Raw genomic sequence first — 12,945 nt, 5'->3', positions numbered from 1 at the left:
ACCCAATACTCCCTCTTCCTTGATGATCTCTATTTGAAAGGAATTAAACACATTCTACATTGTTTTATCTTATACATGTGTCCAGGTAAGTGTTAACGCTAGGCCTTTTTTTTTTTTTTTCTTAACCCCCCAAGAACACAGGGATAGCTGTTAAAAATGCCAAATTTTTCTCAATGCCATTTTTTGGGTGCCTGATAAAATTGTAATCCTTCTATATATTGAGCTCTCCTGTGGAACTCCATTTTATTTCTATACCAATTAGATTGGAAGCAAGGGAACATTTATGTTATAGATTCAGAAACCAACTTGAATAATGAGGAGAGGAAGCTAGAAATGGGGGAAGGAATGTGGGGAGGGAAGGGGCATGTAATATCATGGAGTTTAAGGGGTATCATAGGATGGAAGATAGTATAGATGAAGGATGTGGTAAAAGGTAGGGTCTTAGAAAAAAGGAGGGAGCTATGAAAAAAACTTTTTGGCCTGAGAAAAGTACATAAATGAAAACGATTTGACAAAAATATCCACAGGCTAGCAACACAGTGTTTGTGACTAGGAATATTTCTTTTTACCACATTTTAAGAATCAAAAGAAAAAAATCCATATAATTAAAAAAAAATAGGCTTTCCACTAATTTATCCTTGCTGGCACATGCTCCTTTCATATACTGGTTAGATGTTAAAGATGAAACTTTGATTAACACTGAAGGAAGATCTATATTTTAGAGAAGTAGGGTACTTTCAATGATAAGTATTTACCTTCCAGACAAATATAAAAATCTTAAGAATGCATAAAATTGTAAAGAAACCATATTTCCACAGTATTGATTAGGGTTCTATGACTGAAGTGGGATGTGTCGATCAACGGGCAGAAGGAGGAGAGACTTTGATGTTTCCAACCTGACTTTCTTTTCCTTACAAAGATGAAAACATGAATGAACTATAGGGTTCTGATAGAGACATCACCTTGAGCTCTTATCCACAAAGCAAATAAGCCTCTCAGTGTGCATTAAATAAACAATTTGTGTGATTTCCCTAAAGGCAAGTACAGTGTTGTAGAGTGAGGAAAGGTATCATGTGGCAATACGATTATTTTATTAAGTTACTCTACAAGAACATTTATTGCCCCACCCAAGCATCACCATCCATATCCCATTGTTGGGTTTTACTGAGGGGATGATGTCAGTGGCAGGGAATGTGGAGATAGGAAAGATGTCTCCAGTTTCCATCCATTAGGGGTAGAGGTGATAGCTCACCAGACTTCCGTAGGGCAGATCTCCATCTATTCTCTTTCAACGACAACTGTTGTCTAACCTTATTTGTAATTAATAAATTGCCTACTTGTCTACCTATTTAATGTTTATCTTCCATAAGAACACTGCAGTAAGCTTCATGAAAACAGGAACTGTATTCTGTCTTGTGAACTGTTGTTTATTCCCACTACTAAGCATAGTATTTGACACATTAACTCTATAAATTGTTGAATGAACAAAAAACCAAGTTCAGAATAATAAGCAAAACAGAGTAGGAGCGTGGCAGGTGATAAAAGACAATTATAGACTTTAGGTTTAACATTGTGTGTTGGGATAACGTTATTAAGGCTTTTTAAGAGATGAAGAAAAGACAACATGATAAAATGGGAAAGAATAATGTCTCCCTTATAGACTATGTAATTCTGTTCTCAGAGTTTAAGAAAGGTATAGAAATGGATCTGTCCCTCTTTTCTCTAATTCTGACCATACTCCCACTCCTATCTACTAATTGGATGTAGAATTACAATGAGGTTTGCAGTTCCATGGGAAATAAGGGGATGAATTCAATAAAGAAGACTATTCCAGTGCTTATTTCCATGCCAAGCAGTGACGTTAATTCAATCAACATCACTTTGAAGAGGTAATATTCTTGCTCACTCTATGGAAGATAAAATATAGATTAAGCTATTCAATATGTTTGATGGACTGAGATGGTTATTTAAAATTATTTTGGCACTATAATTGTGTCTTTTCTTTGCATGGTTACTAGTAATACCCCCACTTCTACCACCAGCACTGACAGCCCACCACCACCATAATAAGAGGTTACTCAGAGAATAAACAGGAGAACCAAACTTCAAACCCAGAGTGGTCTGACTCCAAAGTTCATGCTCTTTTCTGTTTCACTCTTGTTACAAAGTGTAGTCTTCACAGGCAGGTCCTCCTATAACGAATAGAACAGTTATATCCCGTTCGATACCACTATGCTCAGGCAAGTGCATGATTGTTAATCAGACAATTCCAGTTTTTACTGGTCTCAGTACAAGGCTATGCAGCAGAACACCTGAGTTTGGTTCCTGCTGACATTGCCCTGATCCCTTGTCCTTATCTTTGAAATGGAGTCATAGTTCATGAGAGTGCGTATGAAATCACTAATGAATGTAGAGCACAGGGGAAAGTGGCTTAATGGATTAGCTCAGGAGAGAACTAACGATTATATTATAAAAGAACATTTTACAATTGTGCTTGATTTTGGATCAAGGTGTATTAAAACTTGGAAAGATAAGTGGAAAAGGAAAATAATTCTTTAAGGCTACCATATATGGTCAAAATTCCCTTATGTAAGGTTAGGAAGACAAGACCCGCGAGCACTCATCAAACATATTTATTTGATATTTCAATTCCTTTTACTTTTTTACCTACTCTGTTGGTCCTGATTTTGTTGTATACTGCTTTTGGTAACTTTATTTTTCACTAAAACAATGTTCCTAAAATTATTCTATGGTTCCTTACCAGTAATGATTCAGTCTTTGCCAGAAATTAGGGGCTCAGGGAGCTAGAAATCAGAATCATATAGGTAGAAGGGAGATGACTTTAGAAAGTGCGTGGTAAGACAAACTGGGAAGAAAATAAAAATTTCAGCCCAGGTTGATCATATCAGATGCATCATTTGGTCATAGGAGTAGGCAGGCCATTAAATACCTTCTAAAGTTAATCTTTTAATCTACTATTTTCCTTCACTTTTGCTTACTAATGAGAAGGGTTAGGGTGTGGGCCTTATTTTTGTCATTCCAGTTTTATTATGTTGTCTAGTTTAAGTGCAATGGGAGCGTTCACTTCATCGTGTGTGATAATAGCGCCTCTGAGGAGTGTACCCCATGGCAGCCACATCCGTCATGTTTTAATTTAGATGTATCTATGAAAGGTAAGAGAATGCATCGCTAAACATCTGAGCTAGTATTTTCACACCTCCCTCCAACTCTAAAATACTAGATATAGTCTTCTGGTCTGTTTCTTTCTGCAGTGGTGTCCCAGAGTAGTTTAGTAGCATTCCAATCATTAGTGTAATAAGATAATTAACTTATCTCAGTCGGCTGCAACAGGCGAGGTTGCTTGAGCGAGGAGGCATGGGATAGACTACAACAAACGAAACGGAGGTATAAAGACATACTAAGAAGGCTTGAAAGTTAAATTTTTTCATAAATAAACACAATTGCATTCCAATATATTTTATTAATGTAATCTACCTTTAGTTTCAACCAGAGGTTGGCAAAGTGAGGCTCTCTGTGGCCAAATCTGGCCATACTCACTCATTTGCATATTGTCTTCAGCTGCTTTCTCACAACAATGGCAGAGTTGAGTAGTTGAGACAGAATATGTGGCTGGCAGCCAAAAATATTTGCCATCTGACTCTTGACAGAAAAAGTTTGGTGACCCCTGTTTAACCTAATTTCTTATCCTATCTCTTATTGAGTATACATCATGAAATACAAGAAGTCCCTAAATTTAAACTCTTCAGAGAACAAAAAAATATTTTTGTTACAGTTGTTATAGTACACAATTTAAAAAATGACATGACCCCACACGTCCCAAAGTAAAAATTTCCATATGGCAGTCAGGACATTTGAAGCTTCTAAATACTGAGTATGTTAGCTTATCTCTTTGGAAAGAAATGAAAAAAAAAAATGTAAGCACAGATGTAGTTACTGTTTTTAAGCGGCTTCCAGAATCTTAACACTCCAAATAGGGCACCAGTTTTGATATTATCCATAGGGCATAATAGTGAGGGCAGCAGTAGAGTCAAGAGTCTTGAGTTGAATTTACTTTGCTGAGAAAAGACTGAAAGTCTCATACTGATTATGAAGCTGCAAGGGTAATCAAAACTTATTGGCTCACTGAGGAGTAAAATATGATCAAAGACCAACAGTTATCAGAGCCAGGAGGCTGTGGCTAAAACAACTGCTCTGTTGGGGGATGTAAGTTATTGTTTGCACTTGCTAAAGTCACTCCTATGAAGGGTAATCAGTCATATTTCTGATCATTGTAGAGGCAAAACAAATTGACTTTATTCACTCATAGGATAGCAGGTACTAATTCCTAAGAAAATAATTTAGTTTCAAAATTTAGTACATTGTGTTAACATAGTTTTCAAATCAAGGTATTGTTTTTAGAGAAATAACCTAATATCCAAGGTCAAATTCTCCTATTTCACATTTCTTGAAAGAGAGGTGAAGAAAAAATATTGAGTGTTAAGAAAAGAAAAAATAGAGAGGATTGTTTCTGAAAACAAAACAACTTTATGTTCCAATTCCCTAACAACTGTCATACCTAGGAATTTTATTCATAAGTAGTCTATTCTATTTGTAGCTCCACTCATGTGAACTTAGAGATATCTGCAAGAAAACTGCGTATGGAATGTAAAAGAAATCACAAGATCTGAAATGTGTATCAGGGCTTTAAAATGTGGCTTCTTTTTACACCATGATCAAGTGGGATTTATACCAGGAACACAGGGATGGTTCAACATCCGCAAGTCAATCAACGTGATACACTACATCAACAAAATGAAAAACAAAAACCACATGATCATCTCAATAGATGCAGAGAAAGCATTCGACAAGATCCAACACCCATTTATGATAAAAAACCCTCAATAAAATGGGTATAGAAGGAAAGCACCTCAACATAATAAAGGCCATATATGACAGACCCACAGCTGACATCATACTCAATGGACAAAAACTGAAAGCTATCCCTCTGAGGACAGGAACAAGACAAGGGTGCCCACTTTCACCACTCCTATTCAACATAGTACTGGAGGTGCTGGCCAGAGCAATTCGGCAGGAAAAAGAAATAAAAGGAATCCAAATAAGTAACGAAGAAGTAAAACTCTCGCTGTTTGCAGACGACATGATCTAATATATAGAAAACCCCAAAGAATCCATAGAAAAACTATTAGAAATAATCAACAACTACAGCAAAGTAGCAGGGTATGAAATTAATGTGCATAAATCAGTAGCATTTCTATACACTAACAATGAACTAACAGAAAAAGAACTCAAGAACTCAATCCCATTCACAATCGCAATGAAAAGAATAAAATACCTTGGGATAAACTTAACCAAGGAAGTGAAGGATCTATACAATGAAAACTACAAGACTTTCTTGAAAGAAATTGACAATGTCATAAAGAGATGGAAAGACATTCCATGCACATGGATTGGAAGAATAAACATAGTTAAAATGTCCATACTACCTAAAGCAATCTACAGATTCAATGCTATCCCAATCAGAATCCCAAGAACATTCTTCACAGAAATTGAACAAACAATCCTAAAATTCACATGGGGCAACAAAAGACCGCGAATTGCTAAAGCAATCCTGAGCAAGAAAAACAAAGCCGGCAGAATCACAATCCCCGATTTCAAAACATACTACAAAGCTACAGTGATCAAAACAGCATGGTCCTTGTACAAAAACAGGTCCAAAGATCAATGGAACAGAATTGAAAGCCCAGAGATAAAACCACACATCTATGGACAGCTAATCTTCGACAAAGGAGCAGAGGGCCTACAATGGAGAAAAGAAAGTCTCTTCAACAAATGGTGCTGGGAAAACTGGACAGCCACATGCAAAAGATTGAAAATTGACCATTCTTTTTCACCACACACCAAAATAAACTCAAAATGGATCAAAGACCTAAAGATTAGGCCTGAGACAATAAGTCTTTTGGAAGAGAATATAGGCAGTACACTCTTTGACATCAGTTTCAAAAGAATCTTTTCGGACACCGTAACTCCTCAGTTGAGGGAAACAATAGAAAGAATAAACAAATGGGACTTCATCAGACTAAAGAGCTTCTTCAAGGCAAGGGAAAACAGGATTGAAACAAAAAAACAGCTCACTAATTGGGAAAAAATATTTACAAGCCACTTATCCGACAAAGGGTTAATCTCCATAATATACAAAGAACTCACACTGCTTAACAACAAAAAAACAAACAACCCGATCAAAAAATGGGCAGAGGACATGAACAGACATTTCTCAAAAGAAGATATGAATATGGCCAATAGACACATGAAAAGATGTTCATCATCGCTAATCATCAGGGAAATGCAAATCAAAACTACACTAAGATATCACCTTACACCCGTTAGATTGGCAAAAACATCCAAAACCAAGAGCGACAAATGTTGGAGAGGTTGTGGAGAAAAAGGAACCCTCATACACTGTTGGTGGGAATGCAAACTGGTACAGCCACTATGGAAAACAGTATGGAGATTTCTCAAAAAGTTAAAAATAGAAATACCCTATGACCCAGCCATCCCATTACTGGGTATCTATCCAAAGAACCTGAAATCAGAAATCTCAAGAGTCCGTTGCACCCCTATGTTCGTTGCAGCATTATTTACAATAGCCAAGACGTGGAACCAACCTACATGCCCAGAAACTGATGATTGGATAAAGAAGATGTGGTATATATACACAATGGAATACTACTCAGCCATAAAAAAAAGACAAAATTGGCCCATTCACAGCAATGTGGATGGACCTTGAGGGTATTATGTTAAGCGAAATAAACCAATCAGAGAAAGACGAACTCTATATGACTCCACTCATATGTGGAAGTTAGTATATTGATAAGGAGATCTGATCGGTGGTTACCAGGGAAAAGGGGGGGTGGGGGGAGGGCACAAAGGGGGAAGTGGTGTACCCACAACATGACTAACAAAAATGTACAACTGAAATCTCACAAGGTTGTAATCTATCATAACATTAATAAAAAAAAAATGTGGCTTCTTTTGACTCTAGCTTTTATCAAACTTGAATATGCTTTACTATCAAACTTAATACTATCAAGAAGAATTAAGTGCCAAATTTATGTCTGAATTACAGATTCCTTGTCTGTCCCACAGTTCCCACTAATACAGTTACTCAGCCTTCATTTAGGTAAGTAAAATGACAGATGTTGGGTTTAAGAATCTTGTTTTGGGATTGCAGGCTCCCCTGGAATGTAGTGTTGAACTGTACAGGCAGCATATTGATAGGATTATAGTTTAAATGTACTTATTCCCCAAATCTTTGATTAACTGGTTGATCTGGTTACTATTGCTGCTTAATGAACTACCCCAACATTTAGTAGCAAACAATAATTATTTTATTATGCTCACGAATTCTGTGAGTCAGGACAGGGCACAGCAAGATGGCCTGTCTCTGCTTCATGGTGTCTAGGATCTCAGGTGAGAAGATTTGAGTGCTGGGGGCTGGAATCATCTGGAGGACCCTTCGCTTATGACTGGTGCCTGTGTTGGGAAGACCTGGAGAGTAGAACTGCCCACTGGACTGGCTACAGGTGGCTTCTCCATGTGGCCACTCCAAGTGGCTTGGCTTGGATCCAAGCATGGCAACCTTAAGACAATTGGATTTCTTACATGGCAGCACAAGGCTCCAAGCATGACTGTTCCAGCAAACAAAGTGCTAGCTGCATCATCTTTTATGACCCAGCCTTGGAAGCCATACGGCCTTTCTTCCGCTGTGTTCTATTGGTCAAAGCTCATCCAGATTCAGGGAGAAAGGAATTAGAGCCCACCTCTTTATAGGCAGTGCAAGGTCACTTCGGAGCAGAGGATGTAGGAGGATGTTGCTGAGATCCTTTTGGGAGATGCAAACTGCCACACTGGCCAAAGAAAAAGTGAGTCACAACTGAGAAAATGTAAGTGTTCTGTGAAATGTTAACATTTTTTGCAATGTTGGTTGTTAGAACTGGATGTCTAAAAGGCATCTCAAACCTATTATGTTCAAAACAGTGTCTTTGTCTTCCTCCCGAATCAAAACAGTGCTTTTTGTCTTCTCCAAATTTGATCCCCATCAGGTGCCTCCATCTTAGAAAATAGCACCATTTCCTAGCCAAAACTTAGGAGTCATCCTTTATTTTTCCTGTTCTTTCAACTCTTACATCTAAACTGTCAAATCCACGCAGTTCTACCTCTAAAATGCCTCTCAAAGTCATCCCCTTCTCTCCATCTTCAGTGCTGTCCCCCAAATGTAAGCCATCAGTTCCTCTCCAATCTGTTCTCCATTTAGTAGTAAGAAAGAACTTCCCAAATCCTAAATTTAATGATTTCATTCCCTTGTTTATAACTCTTTAGTAGCTTCTGATTGTCCTTAGAATACGATTTTAACGCCTTCTTGGACCTACAAAACGCTGCAAGATCTGGCTCCTGCCTTCTTCTCCAAACCTAATCTCATACCACTCTCTCCTTGGCTGTTGTGCTCCACCCTCACCCAGCCTCCTTTTGCTCCTCAACTCCCAAGAGTTTTTGGACCTGTTGTTTTCTCTGCCTGGAGTGCTTTCCCCACAGCTTTCTGTGTGGCTGGCTCATTTAAAGTCAGCTGTTATCTCCTCAAGCCTTCCTTGACCAGCCAATCTAAAGTATTCCATCTCATTACTCTGTCCTTTATCATCCTATTAATTTCCATAGTAGAACTTATTATTCTATATATTTATTTACTTGTTTATTGCCTCTCTTACCAACCAGAATTTAAGCTCCCGGAAGACAGTGGCCTTGTCTGTCTTGCTCACCCCTGTTTCTTCAGTACTTTGCTGGATCTTGTGAATAATAGGTATTCCGTACATATTTTTTTTGAATGAGTAAATAAAAGATTGTTTAAAACAAGAAGTCATATGTTTAAGTCTAACTTCTCATGAAAACTTATCTATATTTTACTAAAGCCCATGGCTGAATGTAAAAGATGATTTTTACATTAATAGCCACAGAAAAGTAAAAACTTACAAGTACTTTTTGGGTTCAATCTGACCTTTTAAGGGGGATCTTACTATATTTGAAGTTGTAATTGTCGTTAACTAAACCTAAGCTTCATTTATTCATTCTTTCACTTATTCATTCAGTTTTTGGTGAGAGCCTACTGCATGAGTGGGACTGCAGTAGAGGAGAAGAAGAATGTAAAAACGTGTAAGACACATTTCTTACTTTCACAGAGCCTACAGTTTTGTGGGGGAAATGAGGAACATCTGCCAACAGCCTCATTACATTGAGGTCATTTAAGTGACATGTAAATGGCACAATCTAAATGCTATCAGTATAGAGGAGGAAGAGGTCTTTTGTGCTGAACTAATCCGAGACGATCTATGAATTTAGTTGGATGTTGAAAAATAAAAGGGTGAATGGGTAAAGGAGGTCAATTTATGGTGATGGATGAAAACTAGACTTTTGCTGTAGTATATACAGACGTCGATTTATAAAGTTGTACACCTGAAACGTAGACAGTGTTATAAAGCAGTGCTATCTCAGTAAAAAATAAATAAATAAAATAAATAATAAAAAGGCTTTCAATAGGTGGAAAGGGAAGTGGAGGAAAGAAAGGTATTCCTGGTAAATAAATTGGCATGAACAAGTAACCAGGACCAGGAAAACAAAATGCATGTTTAGGAAACGGTGAGAAGTCTGAGTTGTACGGAGCATCAAGCTATGTATGGGATGAGGAACAAATAGGGCTGGTTGAAACTAGGTTGTGAAAGGCCGCTAACTACACGCTAAATAACTGGGACTTCATTCCATCATGGATGAAGAACTTTGAATTTTTTTTTTTTAGGGCGAGACGGAGCTTAATCAATACAGTGCCTTAGGAAGATTAACCTGCTTCGTTTGAGGTTTAGACCGAAAATGGGTGGGTGTGAGGAGGAAGGAGTGTGGAGCTAAGGAGCCTAAACTCCTTTTTTCCACCAAAGACCAAGGGACTGTGTAATCTCACCTGTCTCCACATATCTCCTGGGGGTAGACTGAGGAAACAAGATGTAGTGGAAAGAGCAGAGCTTAGGACTAGTTTCAGGACCCTGGCTCTAGAACTTTGGTACTTGTATGACTTGAGGTCGGTCACTTGACATTTCTGGGCCTCTATTTCCTTAACTGTAAAATAGGGATAATTTTTATGCTATCATACAAGGTTTCCAGGAGGATTAGGAAGTTCTTGACAAATGGTAACTATTATTGAATGCAGCACTGAATTTATTTGATTAAAATCTTTTAACATTACACTGGATGCTTCCATTTGCCTTGCTTGGTGGTCTTTGATAAAGCAAGAATGTGAAAGCGGTTTGTTAGGACAGCACCACTGTACCTAGTATGTAATACTTTCTTCTGTATTCTCTGAAGAATCACCTCCATCTACTTGATTACTCTGCTCTTTATTCCAAATTGTAACTACAGCTTCAGCAGAAACTTTTGAATAATTGTTTCTCTAAATGGAATGTCTTTTACTCTTGCCAGGATAGACAAAGTGTTAAATAAGTACTCAACACTTATTATATTTTAATTTAATCAAAGAAGCAGTCATAGAATTTGAGGGCCATTGGCTGGAGGGCAGAGAGCTGTCTAGCACTCTTTCTTCTACTTTGTTCCATTTGCTTCATTCTTTCTTCCTCTTTAGGGTTCATTTTAATACCTTCCTTGGACTAGGATGCCGGGCTATTGGTTCCGAGGCATCACGAAACCTATGAAGAAATGTGAGCACCGAAAAGTGATTTGGGGTTACTTTTCTGGATCAAAGTTGCCAACATCCTCAAATGGAAAATTGAGAGGAAAGGAATTCACCTTTCAATAATTTGGAAATCACCCCTCTCTTCCAGTTCTGGCTTACCATTTCATATGCTAACACAGGTATTTTCTCACAAATTTTTGCTAAGTACTAGCCTTTAAGTTTAAGCACTTAAGAATTGCTGAAGGAAAGTTGTCACCTATTTCTGTGTAATTCTGGATAAACTGTTAATTTTTGGCAAACATAGACAAAAGTCTTAAAACTTAACTTAGGGATGAAGATTGCTAGTACCAGACCCAGGGCCTAAATACCAAAACAACAGTAACATTACCAGAACACCAAGAAAAAGATTTCCTTTGCACACTTAATTCAATGTGAAAAATAAAAAAGTCGAGGAGGAACAGTACAAGCAAATACCATGGTGCTGCTGTTCACGAGAAGTTACTGATGGCTTCCAAAAACATATATGTTGTATGTCTGTGTGTGCCCTGTAGGGATGATTGTGGAGAGAAAGCATATACCTATGGTTGAAGTTAAAAGAAAACACCACTGACAATCTCATTTTAAATAGCCATGTTAAAAAAGAAAATAAAACCAAAGTATAGTGTCTTCGACTTTCAGAAATTCTGGTTTTGGGTAACTGAGTTCTCAGAAGTCTATGCAGGTGTTGACATTAGTGTATAGGCGCTCTGTTAGGTTCGGTTGAAATTGGGGCAGTAGATGTAATTCCGGTGTTAGACTGTGTGGATTTCCCAGACAGTTAGCTAACTCTTCTGGATCAGATGTTTAAGTTCACAGAGAAAAACCAATCCTCACCTCCAAACTTCTTCAAATTTGGTGGAAACCTGAAACGGCTGACGTGTATGAAAATGTATGGAGTTCTGGTATTCATATTTTTTTTTCTAATGCGAGTGATATCACTACTAATAAGAGTTTTATTATGAACATTAAATGAGTTAATTTATGTTAAGTAATTAGAACAGTCCCTGGAACATGGTAACAACTACATAGATATTGGCTATTATTATTATTGTTGTTGTTCTTGTTAGCGGGGCTATCAATATTTTCAGTGCGAGATAGCAGAATCTGTCACTTGAGAGCTTATTCCATATGAATTTTCATAAAGAGAAATTCTAAAATTGTGCTGAAATAAGAGCACAACAGCCATCAACTTGGTTTAGAAAGATGGTGCCAAATTCACATCTGCTTTTGCTAGCCATCTGTCTTAAAACTTGTGTTTTGTGCCTTTTAAAAGAGATTGTCTTTACTCATAATTAGCCTCACCGCTTTTTAAAAATACAATATGATCAATCAACTGTAAACCACAAATTTAAATTATGCAAAGAAGGAAACATGCCAAAATATTAGCAGTCTTCTCTGAAAGAGAATATTTCTCACTGTCATTCCATCTATTTCTCTCTGTTGTCAACTGTTTTATAATGAAAGTGTATTACATGTATAATGGAAAAGGCAACAGATTTTCATTTTTGAAAACCAAACAGCTAAAATCAAAGGTACAGCAAGATGCCTGATAAAATGTTATTTTAAAACTTTGTACTCTGTTTTTATTTGCCCAGGTGCAAGAAAAGCAGCAATATACTTTTGAAGATCTTTTTGTCCCACAACAGTGGTTTATATAGAGCCCAGGTGGGCAGTGAGCAAACACTGTCAGCACTGAACAGCGTCCAATAACTATGAAAGGGCTCAGACGTTCCAGCCCTGCCATTGGCATTGCAGTGGCCACTGTTTCATAGTTGGAAAGGATACTAATCTCCTGTCCAGCTGAAGGGTTTCTGTTAATTATATATTATAATATATAATATACAACTATATATAGTTGTATGGAAAAATAGGTCTAGGCAGGTAAATGGAATTATTTACATATTTTAATTCAAATTTAATTCAAATCTATCCACATGGCTCAAAATTCAAAAAAGTACAAAGGATACAGTGAAAAGTTGTCCTCTCATGTTTACCCTACAGTCACCTAGTCCCCTCCCTGGAGGCAAATAGTGCTATTTGTTGCTTATTATTCTTCCAGAGATATTTTATGCACGTGCAAATAAATACAGATGTAGTCTAAAAGTTGTTTAAGAAGAGTGATGTCTTCAGGAATTTGTGGAGCCTGAATCTGTCTTGAT

At 37.3% G+C, this 12,945-nt stretch overlaps 1 long non-coding RNA gene across 1 annotated transcript in view; it reads left to right on the top strand.

Annotated features, from left to right (window-relative positions):
• Nucleotides 1-12,945, top strand: part of LOC139044854 (uncharacterized) — a 74,691-nt gene that overhangs the window by 59,980 nt on the left and 1,766 nt on the right. The window contains exon 3 of the long non-coding RNA XR_011502207.1: nt 10,697-10,926. This is a non-coding gene — a long non-coding RNA (uncharacterized lncRNA). The remainder of the gene's footprint in view (nt 1-10,696; nt 10,927-12,945) is intronic.

Source organism: Equus asinus, chromosome 3 (assembly GCF_041296235.1).
Source record: "Equus asinus isolate D_3611 breed Donkey chromosome 3, EquAss-T2T_v2, whole genome shotgun sequence".
NCBI classification, from domain to species: domain Eukaryota; kingdom Metazoa; phylum Chordata; class Mammalia; order Perissodactyla; family Equidae; genus Equus; species Equus asinus.
The sequence above is the reverse complement of the archived record's forward strand: the minus strand, read 5'-3'. Positions and strand labels throughout refer to the sequence as shown.